Source organism: Manis javanica, chromosome 6 (assembly GCF_040802235.1).
Source record: "Manis javanica isolate MJ-LG chromosome 6, MJ_LKY, whole genome shotgun sequence".
In the NCBI taxonomy this organism is placed as follows: domain Eukaryota; kingdom Metazoa; phylum Chordata; class Mammalia; order Pholidota; family Manidae; genus Manis; species Manis javanica.
In genome coordinates this window covers 32,816,972-32,843,254 of record NC_133161.1, presented here as the reverse complement: position 1 = coordinate 32,843,254, position 26,283 = coordinate 32,816,972, and positions in this window count along the sequence as shown.

Genomic DNA, 26,283 nt, shown 5'->3' with positions numbered 1-26,283 from the left:
ATGCAAAAGTAAACATTTAGATTAAACAAAAACAAATAAAAATCATTCCCAAATCCAGATTATTTCCTACACAATGACTAGTATCTTGAAATTTCTAATTATCCAGACTTTTTTTTTTTACTAATACCTTCAAATATCACAGATACTGCAATCTTTAAACTAGCAATTTACTACAAAGAGGATCACTATCCAATATTGTTTCCACACTTCCATAAATTAATTTCTTACTGGGCAGGAAAGTTTATTTCTGCTTTTTTTCTCCCTACAAGTACAGATTTTAACGTTTTTTAATTATATAAATATTTGGAGTCTTGGATCCTGGTGGACAAAAAAAAAGCACTAACATTTTAGGTTTTAGCAGACTGAAATATCGGAAGGCAAGAAAGGATGAACAGTCAAGGTGACTTTAAAGTTCATGTACACGTATTTGCTTTTTTTAGGTGATGAAAATTAAGCAGTGTGGGACTTATAAAATAGCAAGCCTGTTCCAAAAGAAACACAGTTTTAGATAGCTCTAAAGCTAAGAAAGAAAAATCCTCATAAATATATGCATAATAAATAACTAGTAATCTATTTTACCACAGAATTCTCTCATTCCTATCTCAGCTACGTTGCTATGTCTCATGGGTACACAATTTATCACAAAAGTCAAAGAACAAGAGATGGCAAGTGACTCAGTGAAAATCGTTTAACAGGACACTCAAAATTACAACATTTTGGTACCTAAAGTATACCAGCCACTCTTAGACCTTAATAGAAGAAAAACTGTCTTGAACTCTCATTGTGAAATGATTACCTATTTATCAGTTATTAGCCATTTCTTTCAAAGCTGTATTTTAAAAGCACCGTACTGCTTATCATTATTATTGATTATATAAGAAACATAGATTACTCAAATAGATACCTAGCTTTTTATACCGCATTTATGTGAAGAAAATCCCCCACTCACAAATGTATGCAAAGCGAGATGAAAGCCAGGCTCATGTCTGGGTAAATAACCTGTGCTGTGAATTTAGGGACGTGTGGTGGGTAACATTTTTCTAAAGGGTCAATTCATCTTTTTCCTGTTTTATTCCACAGTTTAATGGCCACTAAAATGCTTTGAGAATGGGGTTCAAAGAGTGAGTGGAGTGAGGAAAAATTAGGTAAAGTGAGAAGAAAAGCATAAGAAAGTTGAGGGTTTGAAGTTAAAAAAAGGTACAGAAGAAGAATCTGAGGTCCTCAAAAATAAATTTCACCCACTGTAAGCTCTTCCTAGACTTTACTGTCTCCTTTCTCAAGAATCCATCTGCCACCTCTTGACATCACCCATGTTGGTTTACCTCCAGTAAACATGGTTTATCTTAACACACATGGAATATGCAACCACAAACATACACTCTTGTATGGGTGACTATTCAGCCAGCCATGCTTTGACATTTTGCGCTGAGAATTGGAAGAGGTGAGTAAACAAAAAATGGTTTTCTGATACTAGATCCACAGGTGGAAGATCAGTATAAACAATGATACAAGCAATTTTAATGAAAACTTTAAAAATCAGAACTGATCCTTAAAACTGGCTGTTTGAGAACATCTATTGAATACAATGCTCACAATTTTTCAATTTAATTTTTAAAATTATTTCTGTATTTGAAATCACGTTGTTTTCCACTGACTTTTGTCCCCCGATTTCTTTTTTTTTTTTTTCATTTATGAAACTTTCCAGAACACAAAATGCAACTTGTAAATAATTTTGGCTTGGCAAGCCCTCCTACGCATTCACAGATTGCATACTGTTCTGATTAGGCACACGAAAGAATGCTACTCAGTACGTATATGCGCTTCAACTCATAATGACAACTGATACATGGTTCACTATGCTGACTGCTCGAGGCATTTTTTTACTGAATCAATATTCATATGTATTTAAGTCAAAATTTTATTGTGAACAAAGCATATGAAATGATTTAAAAGATGGCTACTGACAGAGTTTCTCAAAACTACCCATTTGTGCTTTAACGGAAAAAAATCATGTCATTGTGTCAAATTCCTATGAAAACAAAGTAGGTCCTTTAAAATGTAAAACAAGGCCAACGACATTCCATTATGTTTCCTGTGCCATTTCAGTTATTTGCCAAACTGAAAGAAATGTCAACAAGATGGTTTGAACGTTTGCTTCAGAAAATTCTTTCATCTTTCTCCATTAAGACAAAGTCCTTATAAGACAGAAAAGACAAATTCTTTCTGTAACTTCAAGTCAGAGTCAAAGCCAAGTGGCCCTTGGCAGCTGCCCTTTCATGCACAAACTTCTGCATGATCTAACCGGTGAGAGTCGCCACACAGGCAGGAGAACATGCTATTTTACCTTAACAACCAGCTATAAATCACTCCATCAAGGGAAACACTTGTTAAAAGCTTAATGGTCAGAGAAAAAACATGCAAATTTCCAAAAGGAAAACTGGCACCTATTTCTGCGTTTGTCTCATCAATTGCACCCACAGCCTGTTCGGCCACACAGGAAGAAGGCTCAGCTCCTTGCTTAGGTAGTAAACCCAATTTTCTCAGTGGAGAGAGAACACTCTGGATCCATAGATTCTTGGCACTTAAAACTCTGATAAGGGATTACTACAACCTATCATTTAATACTGGGAGGGGATACTTGAATAGGTCTATTCCTATAGTGGATTAAAAGAGGAAAAAAATCTATGTATACATGGGAATTAAGAAGCATATCTTTTAAAAATCACTAACATGAATTTACATTGTCTTCCAGATGGTTTTCATTGATTTCACAAAACTCATTTAGGGTTTAAAGGTGGAAGTGGGAACAAAAGTTAAGCATATAACTTTCTAAAATGTCACAGGTGGATGAGAGAGAAAGGGATTTAAAAAAGGATTAAAAGATAGAGAAATAATAAAAAAGGGGGAAGAAGTGAGAAAAGCTTTTTGGGGGTCCTAGGTTGTCTTTCCACCACTACAAAATATATTAAAAGTAAATCCTTCTGATTGTTAAGATTGCAAAGAAGTCTGAACCAATCTGACTCAAACCAATTGCATTCCTTTATAATTCCCTGGTAACTAACAGAATAAAAATGTTCTTTTTACTTATGGGTTGCTAAGAAAAAAAGGTAATGTGACTTCTGAAAAGTTTGGAAATGCCTTAAAAACTTTTTTCTCATAGTACAGTCAACATCAGAATGTCAATACTTTGAATAAAAGTAATCTGATAAACACACAAATGTAATTACCAATTACCTTACTAATGTAGATATACAGAATAAAGATCTCATAAAGATGCAATATCATATCCTTTCAAGAGAAAAGCCAACTTTGTTCCTTCAATTCTAATTTCTCTCGTACAGATTTTCAACTTCCCTATTAAAATGACAATTTATTTTACCATCCTTTTTCCAAAACTGTATTTTGAGATGCACAAATTTCACTATAGACTAATTTCAACCACAAATTGCCTTGGAAACAAAAAGAAAGGAAGGAAGGAAGGAAATAGAATCTCCTCATTGCTCTAATTCGGATAATTTTGTTGTTGGTCACAATAGGTGTGGCTGATAGGGTCAATCTATCCTTTTATAAATTAGAATATTCTGAATTAAATAATAAAAAAAGAACTGCCTGAAACCAGAAATAATATTTCCTAAATTAGGAACAGAAACAGGAAGGAAAACATACCTTTAGGAACATAGTGTCCTTTGACAGATAAAAAAAAAAAACCCTCCCTGCATTGAATGCCTATCCTGAAAAACCATCTTTCTTCAAGATAGTGCTTATTTAACATTCCATTAAAACGAGCCAATTAATACTCAAAAATAAGTTTTCCCAAGATAAAGTGTTATTAACATGTCCTTAGCTTGTAAAGCTTTTAGAATTTATATATATCTGTGGTGTATACACTGTGTGATGTTTCCAAGCTGCTGTTTGTTTTTAAACAATTGGGTCTTTTTCTGTTTCCAGAATAATTTGGTTGTATAGAGGTCCTACAGTATTCACTTCCCTTTTTGAACAGTCTCTTCAATTGTAAAATGAAAAACTAGTGTCTAAGACTCCTTCCCAAACTAAAACCCCACAAGTCTGTCATGCCTACGCTATTATTTCAGCAATCCGAACAGCTCTGACTAGTCACCTGCATGTGCTATTACTGGGGGCGAAGGGGAGTTTGTCACTAATACAAAGAGACCAAAACTTTGTAAAAATATCTGTTCAATCTAGTCACTCAAATTTAAAAATGTGCCAATCTTATATCTAATTTCATTGATGAGTTTTGTTGTTAATTGACCAGTAATTCAGTTAAAGTAGTTGAAGCAGTCGCATGTGTAGATTTAGCTTCAGTCACCAAATACACTGATATGTCTGAGTTGGTGCTGAAAGAAAATATATACTTAACTGTTTAATAAATTACAGTTGGAGGAAGAGGTTTCCAGTGAACTCTTTGGGTAGCAGAAAAAATTTCAATACTGTAAATAATGCATCACCTATTTTCTGCTTCTGCTAGAGAAGGGTTTTGGATTCTCAAAACTGTTGCTTGACAGGTCTGTGTTCTTCTGGCCAGATGGTGGTACATTTTTCTGCTTGTCAAATTTCCTCACGCCCTTTTTCATTATCCAGTCTCGCTCTGTGCTCAGCCACTGTATCCGTTCATGCAGACATACTCTACCTTCAGTGTAACACTAAAATTGATTTGCTAGGCACTCCTTTGCTTCACATTTCACATCTTCCCATTGCAGCCCTTGTGTCGGGAGCACAGCACTGTCTTTCTACTTCCATCCTCAGAAATCTGAACCCTTTTTGGGTTTTCCGAATATTTAAATGACTTTGTGACTGATATCAGTGCCCTTCATTGTATAGTACTTTGTTCCATGCAATTTTGTATTAGTCTTTGAGAGTGTTCAGTGTTTGGTTTCATTTTGGATTCTTTCTGCTTTAACATTATTGAAGCATACTGACCTTTTTGTGTGAATTAATGGCAGCAGACATTTCGGGTAAAAAAACAAAGTTCCTGTTAGAATTTCCCCCAGAAAATATATATTAAAAACAAAACAAAAAAATCCTACATATAATACGCATTTGTTTGAAGTTAAAAGTTTATATTCTATAAGAGGAATATACAAGAAAACAGCAAAAGCTAAACATCCCTATAAAAATGAGAAAATAATCTTTTTTACATAAAATGGAAGAAATGAATGTAAAATGATTCAGGCTTGCAATTATATGAACTAAGTTGGCACCAGATTTTAGATGTTCTTGGGAGAATTCAAAGCCTGACCCTTTAGTGTTCACTGATGAGACATATTTATTGTTGCACATTGTTTTAACTCCTCACGTTTTGAGACTTTTGGAAGTATAGGTGAAAGTTCAAACTTCTTTACTAAAGTGTAACCATAGTGTAATAAAGTACCCAGGATGATTCATTCAGTCAACGCAATATCTACTCATCAAGGAAGAGAACAAGCTAAGAATGTACTATATCTTTCTCTAGCATAACAATTTAAGTGCAGCATTCCAATCTAAAAGGTAGAATTGTTCCTTTGAGTAAAATAATTAATGATCCCAACAAAAGGAAAGCTGTTACGAGAGAGACCTCTAGTGGAAAAAAAATACAAATGCCTTGGAGAAGGATGTCATTGTTTATACCTGGCCCGAAAAACGGACCTTGTGTATGCTGTTGAAGGCACAGTTCACAAAATAGCAAACTAAATTCTTCTTTTGTGATTAGTACATGCAATTTGGTCAAGAAAACAGTGCTTTTCAGAGCAGGCCCAACGAAATATCTGAGGGAGACTTAACTTCTTAGATACCAGGTTTTGAAAAACAGGTTACAGGTATCTAAGAAGAAAGACAAAATTTGTAAAGGAGGGCAGCCAGAATTTGGAAGCACTGTAGAATCTAGAAATTATAGCCTTATTTGTTTGTTGAATCAACACTTTAATTGTAGGTAATTTTTTATATGTAAAAATATCAAAGCGCTTTTCTGTGTGTGGAGGGTGAGGCATGATTGGGGGATTTTCCAGTGCCTTATAAACCATAACATTTAATAATAAAATATATTAAAATGTTAACCCAAAGTTATTTTTTTAAGATAAATGGCAAAGGTCTGTGATATGCAGAGGCACCCAAGTACAGATTATTTAAAGAAAATAGTTGCCTATGGATTAGAGTCTCTCAACCATTGCCCTTTAGTTTTAAGATTACTTTCCTCTGTTCTCTATACAATTGCATTTAATTCATCCACCGACATATACCTAATTTTAACTGCTTTTACTTTAGACATTAATGATAAATATGAAAATTAGGATAGTTTTCTGGTTAGAGCACTAAATCCCAGAGGAATCTGGTCTACTCCGTGCATTTGCCAACTAGGTAGTAAACTTCTGATTTCATTTGTGACATCCTCTCTAGCTCAAGGAAACACGGTGACCCAGGGCTACATAATTTAAGAAAGTGCTCTAGGCATAAGGAAGAAAGTGAAGGAAGTTGGTAATCCAAATGTATAGTATTAACTCAGCACTGAAATATGGTCACAGTTTTGAAGGAAAGTATAAAGCTGTGGGAACCAGTGGCTTACAGTAACAATTGCTGAATTCTCTTCTATAATAATGACAATTGTTACATACAACTAAAAAAAATTAACCACAATAGAGCTTTAGCTTCTCTTATTGTTTGGCTGTTCATCATCTAAATTTAGGAAAGGAGTATTTTATTTATGAGGCTATTTTTATTCTCAGTGCCAGCCCCAGTGCTTATCCATCTTTAATTTTGCCCATTGTCTTTAATGAAACTCTCTTCAATTTCTCCTCAGGACAATGAAATTTTAGAGCCTCTTTTCAAGACAGGTTGTTCACAGCCCTTATATTCCTCATACTAATATATCTCAGTTAATGCTGGAGAGGAACTTTCTTTCCATTCCTACGAAATTCTGCACATCCCATAAGATGGGACATCATAATGCCAAGGACGCATAGTTCATGAATCTCTTCAGATTTGGGCTGGTGGCTGGCAGCCAGTGAGACGAGAATTGGAAGTCCTGTGTGGATGTGGGGGGAGGGGGAGTCACTAGAGAGTGTCACACAAATTTTATTTCCGTGACTTTGTCTCCAGTTTAGAATGGAGCTGCTTCAAAGAAAGAAAAATTAGTTTCAAAATTTGGAGGCTTTGAATGAGATTTTTTTTGTTTATATTTTAAAATAACTATAATGGCTAAAAGATATTTTCTAGAGATAGAAAAACATAAAACTACTTTTATATACGGCCTCCTTTCAGATTCCTTCTTCTTTAAAAGAAAACTAGTCATATTCCTAGGTTGCCACATGTTCTTTAAATAACACTGCACAAATTTAGTTTATAACTATTTTCCCTGCCAGCTCTGAAACCTGTTTCCCTTGATATGTGCACTTCTAGAATGGTATTCTTGTACTCTTGCTGATCTTAGTAGGTCTGACCATTCATGGTCCACCTAAAATTAATTTCCACAAGTACCTTAGGATGTTTTGAGAAACAGTGAAGGTAGAAACAGAAGTCTTCAGAGTTTGCCAGAACTCTCAGTGCAGAAGTCACAACTGCATCAGGTCGAAGGGCTGAAATGCAAACGGCCCCTCGCTCGCCACCTTGTGCCTTGCTGGAGGGCCTCACACACACACGTGCATGCTGTCAGCAGGAAAAAACTGTGCAAATACAATTTCAGTCTTATTTTAGGTATGTTGCAGGCCCTGTCTTAATTATGAATATTTATACACCTACTATTGTCCTTTTTGCCTCTCTCTTTTGGGTGCAAACATTGGGGTAAAAATAAAGAAAGGAAGGAAGAGAATCAGAGTCCCTTCTGTACTAAACATGCATATTATTTTTAATTTCGCTTTTTAGTTTGAGGCTATGTTTTTATATATGCTTCTTTCTGGCTGCAACAATTAATTCAAAATGCATCATTTACCATCATTCAGTGTCATCCTCACCTTATCCCAACAGCCTGAACCACCAGATAGGCACGAGATGTCCTATTACAGAGAAGCACTCCAGCGGAAAGACTGACACCAGGGGAATGGTGCTCAGTTGACCCCAGTGTTCTCATTTCGGCAGCACGGTTATTGTCACTGCACTGCCAGTAAATAGGTCACTTTAATAGCCCCTAACTCTTCTGTGCTTTGGTTTATCTCTCCCAACTTGAAGATATGACTATTTCTCCTATACCAATGTTGATGTAAAGAGAAAGTACTTTGAAGAAATACAAATGGAAAGTAACATGGTGCATGTGAAAATGAAGACGGCAGCTGTAGGATACTGTCAGAAGGAACGTTCAGTTTCACAGAATGGATGGCTGTCCTTGGAATCCCCCAGCTCAAATCCTGCCTTCAGTGCTTCAAGAGCTTCCTGTAGTCACACAAATGACTGACACTGAAGTATGGGTGAGACTAAGGCAGTCTATGGACTGACCTGTGCATGTTTCCCTCCCTTTGCCGGCAAAGCAGCTCTGTCCAGTCGGTGGTCAACACCACCCTCCAGCCCATACGTGATTTCAGGTCCCAGATGCACGGGATGGCTGAAGTGTCCAACCCCTGATTGTTCTAGGCTTTTCAGCCTCAAGGCCTTGCAGAGGGAAAAGCGACCTCTGGGGTTATGTGGGTCATTCATACAACAGGAATTATTTAAGCACCTACTAAGTAAGCAGAGTTTTCTCTGGTTTCCAACAAGAGCATTTCTGGCAGGAAATCTCCTTGTCATATAAGTTATTACAACTGACATCTTAATCAATTCAAGATTCTTTCACCAGAGTTAAAAATTAGGCTCACTTTCCCTTTCTCATGGGAGATCACAAAGGTCAGTGAGTATGGATGTTCTGGAAGACCATTGTTCCTACATTAAATATAGGGAAATAAGAAATGAGGATTGTCACCTATCTTCTCTAAAAGAACATCCATATAATATCAGCTTACCTTCCTCAAAAGGCGTTAGCTAAAGTACGTCTTCCACCTCTACAAGCTCTGATTTTAATTTTCTTTGTTTATGTGGTAAAATTCATAGGAATTTAAAAATTGTGTATATCAGTGTGAGCTTGAATTTGCCTCTGCAAATTGTTTTGCCTATATTTGCGCACTGAAAAAAAGAAATAGAGCAACTACCAGATAGGCGATTAATGTTAGGGTCATACGGGTTTAATTTTAAATTGTGTTTTAGTATGTTGTACATTCACCCATCTCCTCTACTAGATTATGAGTTTTCTGAGGGCAAGGATCATACTAATCTTTACAGCTCTAGTATCCTGAATGTACCCATTCATATATTCATTCAGCATTTGTCGAGCATCTGCTAGGTGCCTGGAATAGTGTTAAGTGTACAAATATTTACAAAGATGTTTTAGCCTGAAAAGAGCTCACATAAAGGAAATAGCATAATATTTTATTATATAATTTTAGCAACTATACAATTCGAAAAGCACGTTTACTTCCATGATATCCCTGGAACTTCAACAACCACGTGAGACTGGTATAATTAGCCCCATTTTTACAGATGAGGACAGTGAGTTTCCCAGAGGTTAATTATGTTGCTTCAGGTCACTCAGCTCATCAATGGCAGATCACAGGCTCTAGGCTTCTTCCTCCAGATCCTGTGGGTGCTTAATAAACACTACTACTAACCCAACAACACAGCATTGTAGTAGTGTCATTGGATTTTTAGTAGTTTTGCTTCTTCTGAACAAATGAAAATATTTTTAAAATATCTTCCTGAACATCTGTCTTAAATCCATGCCATAAGTAAATTACATGGAATCAGAACTGAAACTCATCTGACCAGATGAATTGTGAACATAGAATCTTTCAAAATAAATCAAAATAGTCACATACCCTCAAAAAGTTAGTACCACAAATCTGATTCAGTCCATTTCAACAGGCAAGAAAGCTGCTTTTGTGAATCAGCATTGCATGCAATAGAAGGATATGCTAGTACTTGCCCCTGTGGTTCCAGTTCAAAGAATGACTGTGCCAGAAGTTGTTTCCTCTGTTTCACTGTTACCAGCCCAGGAAATCTGATTCTAGTTAGTATCACTCCCTGTGCACAGGGAAAGTAGGAGAATGCTGCTTTGACTCAAGTCCAGTCTACACAGAGCACTGCGCCTGCCAGGCTGAATATGTATTGAAAGGAGTGAAAAGAAGAATATGTTACCCGAAAAGCTTCTGTGTTGCAACCACAGAGACGGTGGGGCAGGGGAGCGGGGCCACAATGGCATCCTGTGTGTCCTGAAGAAATGTTACAATCACTCAAGACAATCAGACCATATGCTATGCATACTAATTGGAGTAAACAATAGAGCAAACCAGATAAAAATTGCATGAGAAATTATCATTTGAGGAATCATTTAAACAAAGTGTTAAATATTCTAAATGTCAATATGACACAAGTTGATCTGTGATAGATGTAGAATATTCTGTGAATCTCCTCCTGACTTTGGGTCTATGTTATTCTCAAGTATTAGCTACCTGATAAGCAGGTAACATATATCTGGCCCATATTTGAATCATAAGCTTTCCCTTCTGCTTTTTTCTTTTAAATTTTCCCAAACTAAGGTTTGAGATAAAACAGTATTTAAGATTGAAAAATACCGTGTCATGGGGTTTTTTGAGTATCCCAGATGCAAGACTAGCGAGCGACTGATTGCAAAGCAAGTTCATCTATCTGCAGCTATGCATCTTGTTCACACACTCACTCACTCATTCATTCAATAACTTTTATTGACATTGACCTTGGGGTTATAGAAATGATGCAACATAGTTCTTCGCCTGTAGAAACCCAGAGCTTAGTAAGAAAGACAGATGCAATGACCTCTTCCAGTGAAAGTCTATCAGTTAATATTGAAGATGAGAATCAAAATGAAGATGAGGAAGGTCAAGGCCTGTGATAAAGATGTAATACCAAGATTGTTATCCAGTTTCTAAACAAGGAGGCACTGCATGGTTCGTCTTTATGCTCTGCAATGCTTAGAAGAGTCGCTGGTATGTGGAAGACAATAAATGTTGGGTGAATGAATGGGTGTAATGAACATTGCAAGTCAAATTCTCAAAGGATCCATAAAAAGTTAGTTTTCTTGGCTCTAGTGAATACATAGATGTTAAGCTAATGGTGAGTGAATGAAATTAATACTGTAGACCTGATGCTCAAAATATTTCAAAAGACCAGCTCTCTTGGCTCAGTAATTTGACCCCAAACTGCATTTCATTTTTCACCCAACAACCTAATCATTTTGCATGACAGACTGAGTGAGTAAAGACAGAAAGTTTAATCATGTGGCAGGTAAGGTGTACCCTGCGTTTTACAGGGGCCTCACCTGCCTGGTAGAGTCCATATAGTTTCAATATAATGTTTAGGTTTTGGGGCTTCTAGTAAGCTCTGAGATTTTTTTACCCACATCCTGAAAACATCATGTATTTTAGTGTTCTACATATGACATCACTCTGACATACTGTAAACATGACAGCATATTTTATGGCACTGGAAAAATAAGCAAGAAAAGGAAATATCCTTCTTCCTTGCTTTGGTAGAATATATTTTATAGTTAACTAAACTTTGTACACATGTGGTTTCCAGAAATGTTCAGAAATGGACTTTCTACTGTGAGTAAATTTGATCTAATGAATGCAACTATTCACAGAAAAACAGAGATTCCTTGAAAATGTATTATTTCCTGTTTCAAAGATATATTAGCTCCTCTAGCAAAAAAAAGTCTTTACTATAATTCTAGTTTTAGGTCACTAGTATTGAAAAGCTTATTGCTCACTTTCAAGCTTTCAGAGTGCTGATAAAGGACTGAAATCTGAAGGTTTCAATTGATTTCAAGTTGGTTATTTCCGCCCCCCACCCCACCTAGCAGAACCACAGCCATGAGCTCGAGCTCATTTTTATTGAGCAGCCATCAGAAAGAGGGGAAGTGAGACTAAAATTCAAGTCGAGAACACATGGAGAAAAGAGGGTAAGAAACCAACAGAACCACAGTATTGGAAATGGGGCAGCTGTCAGCTTTCTCTTCAGTGAGGTTATGTTGGGTCCAAGCTCTTAGCACTGTCCTGATGGTTTGAGAGGCAGACCTTGTACTTGATATTTGAAAGTGCAACAGGGTAGTTGGCTTATCATGTATGTTATTCAAAATTATACAAAAAAGTAGTTTTTAATAATTTCTTCAAAAGCTTGGGTCACCACCTTCTAGTTTTCTCTCAAATTTTTCCTTTGTTTCCCTGAAGACAGTTGAAAACATCCATTGGTGTGTATTGCTTAAATACATAGCCCCAGTTTACCCTGTGTGTAAGTCATCTCAGCAGTAAATATTTAAGTATGAAAATTGTTTTTCATTAGGTTTTAATTTATGAGTCACCTTAGTTATGTGAACAGAATAGGGCATTTTACTGATTTGCTTTTAAAAAATTAAGGAGTAAAGAATAGTTAGGTTCAACTAGTCCAGCATTCCTTAGAGACTTAAAAAATCAAGTCCATGTGTTTACATGTAAAAAATAATGTAAGAAAAAAGATTCTACTGCCTAGAAAAAACAACATAACTGCTGTCTTCCAGCTGACCCACACAGAGGTTTCGATTCCATTAGCTTCATGAAGTAAACTGCTACTTGTAACATTATAAGCATAAGTTTTCCTCCTTTTTTCTGTCATTTACTAAGAATGTTTAAAATAATCTGAACTTCTTCAGCAGCTATTTATTGATGCATTTTATGTCTTTTGTTAGCTATAATCTTAGTCATTTTAATACACAGAGCCCTGATCTTCAAGTCTGTCAATCCCATTTTGCATTATAAGTCATTTGTAGTTTTATAACTGTCATTTCCAAGGACATCTGGAAAAGATGGATTTATGAAAGGTTACCAGGCATTCTAAGAAGGCCAAGAATTAGCATGACTTTGTAAAGGTTCTTATAAATTGAGCAGCGGTCATCAGTGGCAATGAGGTGTTTTCTGCTTTTGTCAAGTATCTTTATTTCAATATTAAGGAAGAGATATGACCTTTGGCCTTGGAGAGCCTTGTGACATAGCAATGGCCCAAAGTACTAGCTGTCAATGGAGTGCTATGGCCTGACTCTCTCAAGGCCCCTATTTGTGGACAGTGTTATAATAACCCTTCCATTAGGCATCCCCAAGGCAAATAACCTCAGCTTTAACAGAGTCAGTTTAAAATTCCTTAGAGTAACATTAAGAGACTATCTGGTTTATGTCAGTTTAAGATCAACTACTCCCTGCATAGGTTAGTTCTGTAAATTTTAAGTAGCCACAGTTATTTAAGAATTATTTCATATATGCCTGCAGGTAAATATTAGACACATAGAATATAGAAATAACTCCATCTACTTTGATTTCTTAAGCAGCCTCTTTGGAAATTTACTGAACCCAAATGGGCTTGAGAATTTTTTTTTTTTAATGACTCTTTTCATCTGTATACATATCTTTTGCTGATAGAAATTTCACAGAGTTGCTGCTTATGGTATGAGCAGGATTTGGAGACATCAAATCACAAATGGAAGAGATAAGATAATATTCATTTGGAAACAAGCTTACCTCTCTTATGTGTGTGCTAGGGCTAGATAATGGTTAGCAAACCAAAAGTGTTGAGCTTTTGTCTGCCTTTCACCCTGATTTTGTCTGCCTCTTACACTATTTTACCCCCAGGTAAGTAAATCTGGTTATGCTCAGATTAAATGCTTGCATTTTAATCACAAATTATTATTGCTCTTATCTCTAGCTACTCATTACTAGGCTCAGACTTTGCAGGGGAAATCTGAGGTCAAAAGACATCCTTATTCTGCAAAAAAATCAAGGTCAAGCTACCCTAAAATGCTCTAAAAAATCACCGTTGTCATCCTAAGTCTTAAAATAAATCACTAAAGATAATATGAACACTTCAAATATTTGTCCATTAAATGAAATAGCATCTTCCCTGAATCCAGTTTTTGTATTTGTGTGTCTGTGATTTTCACTTAACACCTATCATTCAAATTAAAAAATAAATTCATTAGTGACTGTAGATGGTTATCAAATGCAACCTTTTTTATTTCTTTTTGTATTTATCTTTAAATATAAATGAATACCTTAGTTTAATTTGGAAATTGACTTTTAAACTAATGAGAAAGTCAACAAATGTTTACGAGTGCCTACAATGTATACATAGCACTGGGATAAGCATACACATCTTTCAATATTCTTTCCATTCTTACCGTAAAAATGCCAGTTATTTAAAAAGTAACAGTAATATTTTGGGGAGAATACATTATGTTTACTATTCATCTTTACTTATTAATGCCAGGACATTAAAGTAAAAATAATGGTTGATTGAGTTAAGTATTATCTACATTAGGTTAACTGTTACAAGAAAAAAAATGTGAAATGATATCATGTGCTAAAACCCCAGTGCTCATAAACAACACTTAGCTTCTGATTTACAGTGAAATCACAATTCTCCATTTCTTGTTCCCTCTGTCTCTGACATTGCATGTGAGACCATAGGGCAATACATGCCCTACAACATAATATAGGATGTAATTTAAAGCATTCTATTGATGCTGTAAATCACAAGTAGTTCTGCTGAAGCAGTTTATGAATGGCAGTAAAACACTAAGACTGGATTATATCATTAGAATTATGTACCACATGTAGGTATGCTTATTTGTAATTGGGGATAAAGTATTACAAAACACATACATAGAAATGTCATTTTTCTTGGCATTTACAGGCTTCTTTTAGGCAAGAAGATATGTTTTTGGATAGAATAAGAAGTAAAGGGTTGTAGAATATCTCTCATTCTGGAGAAAGCATTTGTGTGCTCTGGGAGTAGACCATAATAGTTAGAATATATTCTGACATGTCATACATAACCCAATTGCCAGAAGCACAAAAAACTATCTACATATGAGCCACCAGCAAACTTAATAAGGTTTGTTGGTCCACAATCAGAGACATAATCCCAGAAATACCATGACTTTATGATGCTCTAAAAATGAGTTGAAGAGTATACAAGATCAATCAACATGTTAGTACTTCCTACAAGAAAATCACAACTGTGACGGACTTATGTTTCCACTGAACTGACTGGTTTTGTAGATATATATAGCCATTCTGAAGCCCTGACATAATCTGTATTTACGAGTTTCTTTTCTGGGAAGATAATATGATGGTGGCAGTTCTTCAACTAGTCTGGGCACATCCTTAAAGACGAAGAGAAACTCCAGTCTTCCAGCCTGTTTAGCTGTATCCTGATACTATGAGTGAATTGTCCTAAGTGAATGTGTCTGTGTGACTAAAGCAGATGGCTTGGACTGATACTAAACAGTTCTTCCATCTGCTATTTTATTTTATTTTTCTTAAAGAAACTAAAGTAACATTTAGTGGAAATCACAAGTAATTTCAGAATATTCTAGGTGTGTCTTTGGGTTCTTCAGATTAATTTCTCCAAATGAGGGCAATCCTGAGCAATACCTAAAATAGGTTAAGATATTAGTGGCATCTACCTTTCTCTCCCAGGTGCTGACCAGCAATGGCCATCAACCTCCAGGCTTACCCCTAGTTTCCCAAGATTCATATAGGGTACTCCAGACTTATTCATCTGATTATCACCTTTCAGAGATGTGTCCTATCATTTTAGGCTTGTTACTTCCATATTTCCCTTTCCCTTGAAACAAATTCATTCTAATCTTATTCCTTCTGGACAGAGACAACAATTAATTGCCTAATAAACTATCCATACTCATTTGCAAAAGCAGCAGTTCCTATATATAGATCATTCTCAAGTGACTTTCTGGGAATAACTCTATGGTCAATTAATCTAAAGATTAAACATGAAGGCAAGTAGAAGGGGCAGCTGATACTGTGGTGATCCAGTGGTGACACTTGATTTGTATTTGTTGGGCACTGAATCCATTCATCCTGAATACACACACACAAAAACCTATCCACCAACACACACATATCCATGCAAATGCAAATAAATCTAACTGTGTATATGTATGTAATTCATCTCCAAACGTCAGCGCTACTCAGAGGAAAGAAGTTTCATAGCTTCTGATGTCCAGGGACATACCACATTTCAGAAGACTTAAGGAAAACCTATAGCACTGTAATATGACTAAGAGTAAGATTTGTGAATCAGAGTAACCTGGGTTCCAATCCTTACTAGTTGTGTGATTTAGGTCAAGTCACTTAACTTCTTCATTCCCAAATTTCCTCTTAGGGTAATTGAGAAAATTTAGTAATTTATGTAAAATGCCCACAGCAATGACTAACAAGTGAAAAGTGTCCTGTGTATGTTTGTCATTAAGATGGCAAATTGTTCTTTAAGAAAGCCAGAGCTTATTTAGTGATATCCTAAAACATGTACACAAATTTTTACATGGAAATTTTGTATTATTATATTATTGGGTTTGATAGTCATCCATCTTTCCATAAATTTATTCATTCAAGAAATTTTTAAACACCTAAATGTTAAAAATGTATATTTTTTAAACACCTAAGCTAAATGCTATGAAATACACAAAAAAGGTCATTTTCTCAATGAACTTAAAATCTATTGCCACTGAACCATAAGATATAGGCAAATAGTTATAATCTAAGATGAAAAATGATAAGGCCATAAAGAAGTTAGAGATAATGTGCTATGACAGTTTAGACATGGTAAAAATGACTTGCAGCTAGAGGTTCCTTAGCTTCTTAGAGGAGATAAAATTTGAACTGATTCATGAAGATTAATCAGCATGCAGAGATAAGAAAAATGATCATTCTGAAGGAGCTTAGTCAAGGCACAAGCGCAGGAAAGTGAAAAATTCTGAGTATGGGAATCAGACACTCAATCATTGTGGGAATGTTGGGAAACATAGAAGCATGTGTACAAGAAATAATAATTTTTAATTATAATCTTGCTGCCAAAAATAATCAATACTAATATTGTTATACATTTTTGCTCATTGTTTCATGCAGATATTATTTAAATAATTGAGAATGTACTCTATATATGACATATGATATAAATATATGCATGTATATATGATATATATATTATGATTACATGCAATATTTATTTTAAAATAATTAAATACTTAAAATGCATACTTTTTCATAAGAATGAATAAGTGAATCATTCAACTTTATGGGAAATGTGTGTATTTTTCACATTTTGCTACTGTTAATAAGGTTAGAGTAAACATACTTACATATAAATCTTTGCTTGTATTTTCAGTTGTTTTCTTAAGATATGTTCCCAGAAGTGCTATTAGTGTCAAATATATTAAAGATTTTAAGGTTTCTGATATATAATGCCATGGTGCTTGAGTATATTCATTTTAAACCCTCCAAGTGGTAATAGACTGTTATCTTAATACTTACAGCCCCTTTTTCAATTTGATATAAAATTAATTTTTGGCATAAAATTGTATTTAATTTATCTTTACATTTATAATTTCAAGAATGATAACACATATTTAACTTTATGAGTCAATTTCTCCTTTTTATTTCTTTATACTGATCTCCTTACTCTTACAAGGCAATTCATTCACCTATGAGAATGTCAGAATTGTTATTACAGAAATAGAGAAGCAAAAGTTTTTAATTGGCTTCTAGATCCAAGATAGGACTTTTTTTTTTTGTAGAAGTAAAAATATTTGAAAAATTATTTTTGAGGTCATTTTCTGCTAAATCCAATATCTGGATTATCACTGGATTTGCTCCTATTGCTTTTTAAAAATCTCTTGTTTTATCAGAAACTTTTCCTGGTAATACTGGATTATATTCCAAACATAATTTATAGTAGAGAAACTCTGGATTACGTTCTTTTCCTCTGGAGAGTATAATACTTTCCTTTGGAAAAATGTTAAATTATTGGAGGGTGAATTACAGCTGTGAAGAATTGGTTTTGGGCTTTGTTAAAGTGAATACCATTCAGCTTTGCTATTATTCCAAAGATAGATCCATTATTCCTAGAGCATAACCCTTACTTTTAAGGCATAGAGTTTTTCAACTAAAAGGCTAAGATGCTTGCCACTTTAATTGGGTCTGAACTTTAATTTCTTTATATCACTCTCTGATTTCTAAAACAGATTTGAAAAACCTCATTCATCCCAAAGTTTATATCCCAGAGTAGTTAGGATGGTCTTGCTTCAATGGGGTCTATTTAGCCCGAGATTGAGCACTGCTCCAGACTTCCCAGAGATCATAAAGTAAGACCCAAAATGATCAAACTACTTCCAAGTAACTCAACTGCATGTCAGAACAAACACCTGGGGGAGCGAGGTAGGAAGTGGCTCTTTCCCAGTTCACCTTTGAGAGGACTGCTGCATTGCAGAGGCTCAGAGTCAAAAGTTACTGCTAAGTCCCATCTGGATTCCTGACCCACAGGAACTGTAAGATATTACAAGTTGTTTTAAACCATTAAGTTTTGGTGTAATTTTTTTATGTAGCAATAGATAACTAATAAAGAAGGGAACTTCTACAACCTTATAAAAGGCACCCATGAAACACCTACAGCAAACATATTTCATGGTGTAATACTGCATGTATTGTCCCCAAAAGTTCAGTAACACATAAGGATGCTTGCTCTTACTACTTTTGTTCAGTCTGTACCATGGGTTCTAGTCCATGAACCAGTTAGGCAAGGAAAAAAAATGAAAGGGATCCACATTGGAGAAGGATAAGTAAAGCTGTGTCTTTATTTACAGACAATATGATCATCTATGGAGAAAAATATAATGGACTCTACAAAATGAGCTACTAGGACTAGTAAGTAAGGTTAGCAAGATTTCATGTTATAAAACAAATTTACAAAAGGTGTCTTCTCTATATTGGAAACAAAAATCACAAGTTGAAATAAAAAAATACCATTCACAACAGCATAAAAAATATGAAATAGGGATAAGTATGACAAAAGATGTGTAAGATTTATACACTGAAAATTGCAAAACTGAAAGAAATTGAAGATTTCTTTCATAATATAAGAGAGATTCCATGTTCACAGGTCAGGAGGCTATTCAATATTGTTAAGATGCCATTTCTCCCATAAGTTGATTTGTAAATGCAAAACACCTCAGTTAAAATTTCAGCTGTATATTTGCAAAAACTGGCAAGATTCTAAAATCATATGAAAATGTAAAGGATCTTGAAAGAAAGAAAAAAGTTCTCAAGTCTACTATGTGCCTTCAGGTTACATGCAATAAAGTTATGAACAGAATAGAGAGGCCAGAAATACACCTTCAAAAATATGGACAGTTAATTTTCAACAAAAGTGCACAGACAATTTAGTAGAGGAAGGATAGGCTTTTCAACAAATGGTATTGGACAAACTGGATATCTGTATGCATAAAATAAAAGAAGAAAGAGGAAACTAAATTAAGCTAAACAAAGCTAAACATAAATACCCCCCCACACATACAAGTATGAATAGATTGAACTTTAGACAGATAAAAACAATTTACTAAAAACTTACAGAAAACTTCATATTTATTGCTAAAAAATGCATACACATTCCCATTGCTGAAGCATGGTTTTAAAAAGTTAAAACCTAACTGCCATACAAACATATAATGAACTTGTAGAGGTGAAAGACCTGTAGTCTGAAAGACATTGATGAAAGAAATTGAGGATGACACAAATAAATGAAAAGATATTCTATGCTCATGGTCAGGAAGACTTAAAATTGTTAAAATTGTCATACTGCTCAATCTACAGATTCAGTGCAATCCCTATCAAAATAGTAATGGCATTTTTCACAGAAGTAGAGCAAATAATCCTAAAATATGTATGGAATCACAAGAGACCCTGAATAGCCAACACAATCTTGAAAAAGAGTAACACAGGAGATATCACGCTTTCTCATTTCAAACTATACTACAAATCTAAAGTAATCAAAACTATTCCTTACCAGCCCCAAAAAGACACATAGATCAATAGAACAGAATATAGAGCCCAGAAATAAACCAACATCTCAAATGTATTCTTATAACTAACAAAAATTTCCAGCAAGATTTCTGGATTAAACATCAACACACAGAGCGCAGTAACTTAGACTCACCAAGACAAAAAAGAAAAGGAGAGAGAAGACTCAGATTACTCAAATTAGGAATAAAAGAGAGAATCTCACTACCAATCTTATAATCATAAAACAGATTACAATGACATTATGAATAGCTGTATGCTAACAAATTAGATAATTTAGATGAAATGGACAAATTTCTGGAAATACAAAAATCAACAGTTTTCTCTACCCTAAGTGTAAACATAGAAAAATTTTAATGTAAAAAATATCACATCTGTACTGGAAGAAAAAATTTTAAACAGAGGTATAAACCTAATTAAAGTTATGCAAGATCTTAGAAAAAAATTACAAAACACTGTTAGGCACATAAAATTTGCCATAGAGGGAAAGGCTTGACATATTAAAAGTATAAATTTCCCTAATTAATCTTTAAATTAAATGCAAATTTTTAAAAATATGGACATGATTCACAAAACTAGAAAACTGTTTTTCATATTGATGTGATCCGCAAGCAGCAAAGACAATTATGAAGGGAGGTAGTAGGAACATAATCTGTATATTAACGCTTATTGTTAATCTTCAGCATTAAGGCAGCATGGAGCTGGCAAAATGATTTTTAACAGAAAAGAAAATGGAAAATACTCAAATATATACCATAACATAGCACATGATAAATGTGTATTACAATCATTTTAGGAGAGATTACTTAATAAATGATACTGGGATATGTTGGTCTAAAAAGAAAACTTGATCACTGCCTTACAATGTACTATATACAAGAATAAGCTCCAGAAGAATTGGTCTCAAGTGTGTGAAATAAAAATTTTAAACTATTATAAGGTAATATATGGAGTATCTTTAAGTGCACAAAAAGTTCCTAGCTAAGATATATGACATACAACTCAGAAAGGGTGATTAAAGATCTTGACTACGTCAAAGTTTAGAATTTCCATTTAAAGGGAAGAATTATCAATTTAAAAAAAAGGCCACAGACTAGCAAAACATGCCTGTAAATATATAACCAACAAATAATTGGCATACAAAATATATTCTGAATTCTTATAATCAATTAAAAAATAGTTTCAGACAACAAACAATAAAGAAGAGACAAAAGAAAAAAAAGAGACAAAGGATAGAGAATACTCACAAAAGAAATACAAATGGTCAAAAATATTTTTTAAGATTTATTCCTAGGAGGAGTAAGTGACATGTAAAGTAAAGCAAGACAGAAACATTTTATCCTGTGAAATAGATAAAAATGAAACAGAAAACAAAGTGTTGAGTTTTGGCCACAGGGAATGATCAAATGCTTCAAGTAGAGATAAAATAATACACCTGCTTTGTAGGACATTACCCTATATTCTAGCTATTAATTTTCCAGGAATGTATACTGAGAGATACCTACATGCAGATTCACTCACCTTCTGCAAAAGTGATATTTAAAGTCCATCAATAGGGGATGCTTAAATCAAATCAGTTACATCTTGACAATGTAATTTTATGAAGCTATTATAACAATGTTATATTAGAATATTCCATGAAAATAAAGATATCCCTAACACTGAGTGAAAAAACAACAACAACTGTAATACGGTCATATTTTTGCAAAAACAAATCTTAGATGTGTTACGAACACTGAGGCACACATTTGCATACAGTCACACATGTGCACAAACACACATACATAGCAGCAAATTTGAAGAAGCTAAGATAAATATCAACAGAAATCTTTCTTTGCATGGTAGAATATGAGTGGTTATATCTTTATTTTATTTAATATATTTTGACAAATAGATCATATTTGTATGTTATTTTGGAAGTTTGAACTAAGGTAATTGTATAATGTATCTTTTTATGTCATATTGTTTATATTATTTTTATATACTTGGGCTATCTAGATATTAAGTATTTCTTTAAAAAACAATAAACATTAATTTTCTTTTTAAAACAGGAAATAATTTACCTAACAGTCTTAAGAAAGCTGCTTTCAGTGACGTGGGATAGCGACACTCACCATAGACTCAGGGTGGAAGTCACTGCCTTCAGGAACCTTCTCCTGACTCCTGTTCATCTGGGTACTTGTGCCTCTTCTGAGATCTCACATTTAATTGTGGGTATACTGGTTCCTCTTCTCCACCAATGAGTTCCTTAAGGATGAAAACTAAGGAAACCTTTTTTCTGCCAACCACTGACAGAATGTGAAATACCAGACACCTGGTATGAAGAGACGTTTGCGAAAGGCATAAATGGGTAAATGGAAGAAGCTGCGCTGTCATAGCAGCTGTGATCATGTCCATTTTGCATTCAGAATCACTTGCACTTCTGTGAATATCAAGAGAAAAACTGTAAATGATATAAATCAACTTATTTTCACCAATAGGAAGAGCTAGTCACATTAAGGGTATTGCAAAAAAGCTCTGCTTGTTTGAAAAGGAAAATGAGCTGTCTCTCCGACATCTGAATTTCCTCACATACATATTTCAAGCCAGAAGAACTTAGGACATTGGATACATGTCCCTAAACATGGAAATAGGGGGTTTCAATATGTGAAGATTCTGTGCTGCCTGCAAAGAGCTCAGATGGAGAATCAATGTCCTGCTCCCTTCTTAAGCATCAACACATGGGGGTCAGGCTTCAATGTTCTGCCACTGTGTCACACACCTGGGCCAAGTCTGTCTGAAGATCAGGCAATGTTGTTCCTTTAGTTCGGGTGTATCTATTAGCATGTTTTCATTTGTGAGTACCAGAAATTCCCACCCAAACTGGCTGAAGCATTCAAGAAGACTTTTTTAACCATAGAACTTAAAAAGACATGTGATAGGGCAGGATTTGGGTGGGATTCAATTAGCACTCCCGTTGTGTTTCTCTGGAGTTCTCAAAGTCCCCTCCCCACACGTGTCTGCCCCGTCCTCAGGCTGACTTTCCTCCAGAAGACTAGATGGTTGCCTGCATTAACTGGTCCCACATGCTGCCCTGTTCACAAACATGGGAAGACAGCAAGCAAGTCACTTGCACTTAGAACAAAAGTTCTAAGCTTCCCGAACGTTCCCACCCTTGAACCAATTATGGTGCCACAAACCAATTTTGTTGCCACGAGCTAATTATTATACACCTGGGTTACCTGAACCAACCCCTATTGCAGGAACTCACACTTGAAACTCAAGAAAGAATCAGTTCTCCCAAAGTGACACAGTTGCTTCCTGCAGGGAAGGGCTGAATGAATGACAGCCTATGCTATTTCCACGCTGTTGACGAAGGCCCTAAATGCTCTGACAACATTCAAATGTTTCAGAGTATGCTTTTGATATATTTGTAAGAATAATGCCTTCTAATATTCTGTCTGAAAAATGTTTTGGCAGATGAAAATATTTAATTCTACAAATGACTGACTCAAGAAATATCCTAGGCACTAGAGTACTAACCACACTACTCCAATTAGTTTTATAAAGGAGAAGTGGTAATAACTTGCTTATATCCTAACAGGTAATAATCTAGTCATTGTAGAAGTGGGAATTAAGCAGTTTAATATTTCCAGACACATATGGCCATAATTCTAGCCCATGAGTAAGTCCAAACAGACTGGCCTATCATGTGATGAGTTTGGAAGATGAAGCTGTAGTGGGAAGATAGGCAGATCATAGCTGCAGAATTAGATTACCTGTACCTCTACCCAGGTGTCCTAATACATTCCTCTTTCTCTGCTATGCATCACACTGGCCTTACCACTCCTCAGTCAAGCCAAGTTGTTCCACAGTGAGGTCTTTTTAACATTTACTCTCGCTTCTCCCTGGCATGGTCCTTTGCACAGTTTGTACACTCATAGATTTGTAATGTGTGTTCAAAAGTCACGTGAACTTTGAGGCTCTCCCTGATGCATGTTTAAAGCAGCAATCTCCCCTCTCATCACTGTTGATCATATCATCATTCTTTATTTTCTTCATAGGACTAATGGTACTTCAGAGTATTACATAACATTTTCTTACTAATTTTTAGTATTTACTATTTTTATAATTTGTTAATTGCCTATATTCCCTATTTAAATAAGCTAAATGAAGGCAGCATCTTGGTCTTATTACAATGTCCCTGTGTGTATTATAATGCCTAGCAGAGTACAAACACCACCGTTGCTGGAAAAAAGTGAGTTAAGGGTGAGAAACTGTGATGTGGGTTATGTGATCTAAGGCCAGCCATTCATCACTTTCATGGTGAAATTTTTCAGTACTCATCATGTATATATGAGCTATTATATGTGAAAGCACCTTAAAAATTATAAAATCCTATGGACTTCAAATTCTTTCTGTAATAAGGAAGTTGTTTGATGTATGGATTAATGGATGGCTAGACAGATAGGAAGAAATGCTGGGATGTGTAATAGAAACTATCATAATATTGAGACATCAAGGAGCTGACCTAAAAAATTAAATAAATAAAATTTGATAGGAAACAGCCATAGAGAGAAGCACCTTATCTTTGATAATAGTTAGCATAGCTATTTTTACTGGGTGCTAACTTACATGCAAAGGATTATGCTAAAGTTTTTGTGGACTTTCTCTCATTTAATGTCCACTAACCATTTCATATGGTGGTTGTTAAATTTGTTCCACTTTACACATGAGGAGACTGATGCACAGAGAGATTAAGTGAATTTTCAAAGTCACGCAGCCCCTAAGTTGCAGAGCAGGGAATTGGATCACTTTGATGACAAAGATTGTGGAATTTTCAAATATTACAGGTATCTCAAATATTACATAGAATTGAATCTGAAAGTCTCCAAGACTCTTTGCATTTCTTCTGTGCTAAAACGAATGTGATCTGTATAGAATAATATCTGGAGTTGGGTTACTCAAAAGACTTGTTGAAATCAATAGGATCTAGAGTAGAGAATACGATTTTAAAAGCAAAAAGTCATTCAAAACCTAAACCTTCCTGCTTTCTCTTTCTGAGTAATTAAAAAACAGAGGCATTTTTCATTGAAGAGATTCATCTTCACTCTTCTTCATCTGCTCACTTCTCTTCCTCCTCCCTGCTTTCCCCCTTCTTTCTTTTTCAACTTACCTCTTTTCTTTTTTCCTTCCTCCTCTGCTTTATTTTATTCTTAGCCCTTTTTATCCTTTTCTTTCTGTTTTTTTTCTGAGACCCTGCTCATACACACACTTGTGAACAACAAATCTACTATGAACACTCTCCATGTCCTTGGTGATCTCTTTAGTGACCTACAAAAACTACCATTATTCTACTGCCCACTAATTAACTGCATATTACCCACAACACTCTGAATTGGATGCTTTTAAAGCCCCATCTATACAGGTATTATGATTCTTCTCATCTTTAAGGCTTAAAATCTTGAATTTTTCACCAAACTAGAGCAAATAATCCTAAACTTTCTATGGAACCACAAAAGACTATGACTATCCAAAGTAATCTTGAGAAAGAAGAATAAAGCTGGGGCTATCACGCTCTCTGCCTTCAAGCTATACTACAAAGCTACAGTAAATAAAATAGTCTGGTACTGACACAGAACACATGCATAGATCAATGGAACAGAATAGAGAGCCCAGAAATAAATCCATCCCTATATGTTCAGTTAATATATGACAAAAGAGGCAAGAATATACAATGGGGAAAAAATAGTTTCTTCAATAATTGGTGTTGGGAAAACTGGACAGCTACATGCAAAAGAATGAAACTGGATCACTGTCTTATGCCATACACAAAAATAAACTCAAAATGGATTAAAGAGCTAAATGTAAGACCTGAAACCATAAAACTCCCAGAAGAAAACATAGGCAGTAATTTCGTGCACATTAGCATTAGTAACTTTTTTCTGGATATGTCCCCCCAGGCAAGGGAAATAAAAGCAAATATAAACAAATGGGACCACATCAAACTAAAACTTTTCTGTACAGAAAAGGAAACAACAAAATAAAAAGGTAACCTACTGTATGGGTGAATATATTTGCAAATGACATATCCAATAAAGGGTTGATATCCAAAATATATAAAGAACTCATACAACTGAACATCTAAAATACCAAATAACCTGATTAAAAAAAAGGCCAAAGGACCTGAATAGACATTCCTCCAAAGAAGACATACAGATGGCCAACACACATGTTGATGGCTCAAGATCACTAATCATCAGGGGAATGCAAATCAAAGCCACAATGATATATCACCTCACATCCTGCAGAATGACTAGTCTCAACAGGACAAGAAATAACTAGATGGAGATGTAGAGAAAGGAAACCCTCATACACTGCTGGTGCGATTGCAAATCGACACAGCCTTTATGGAAAG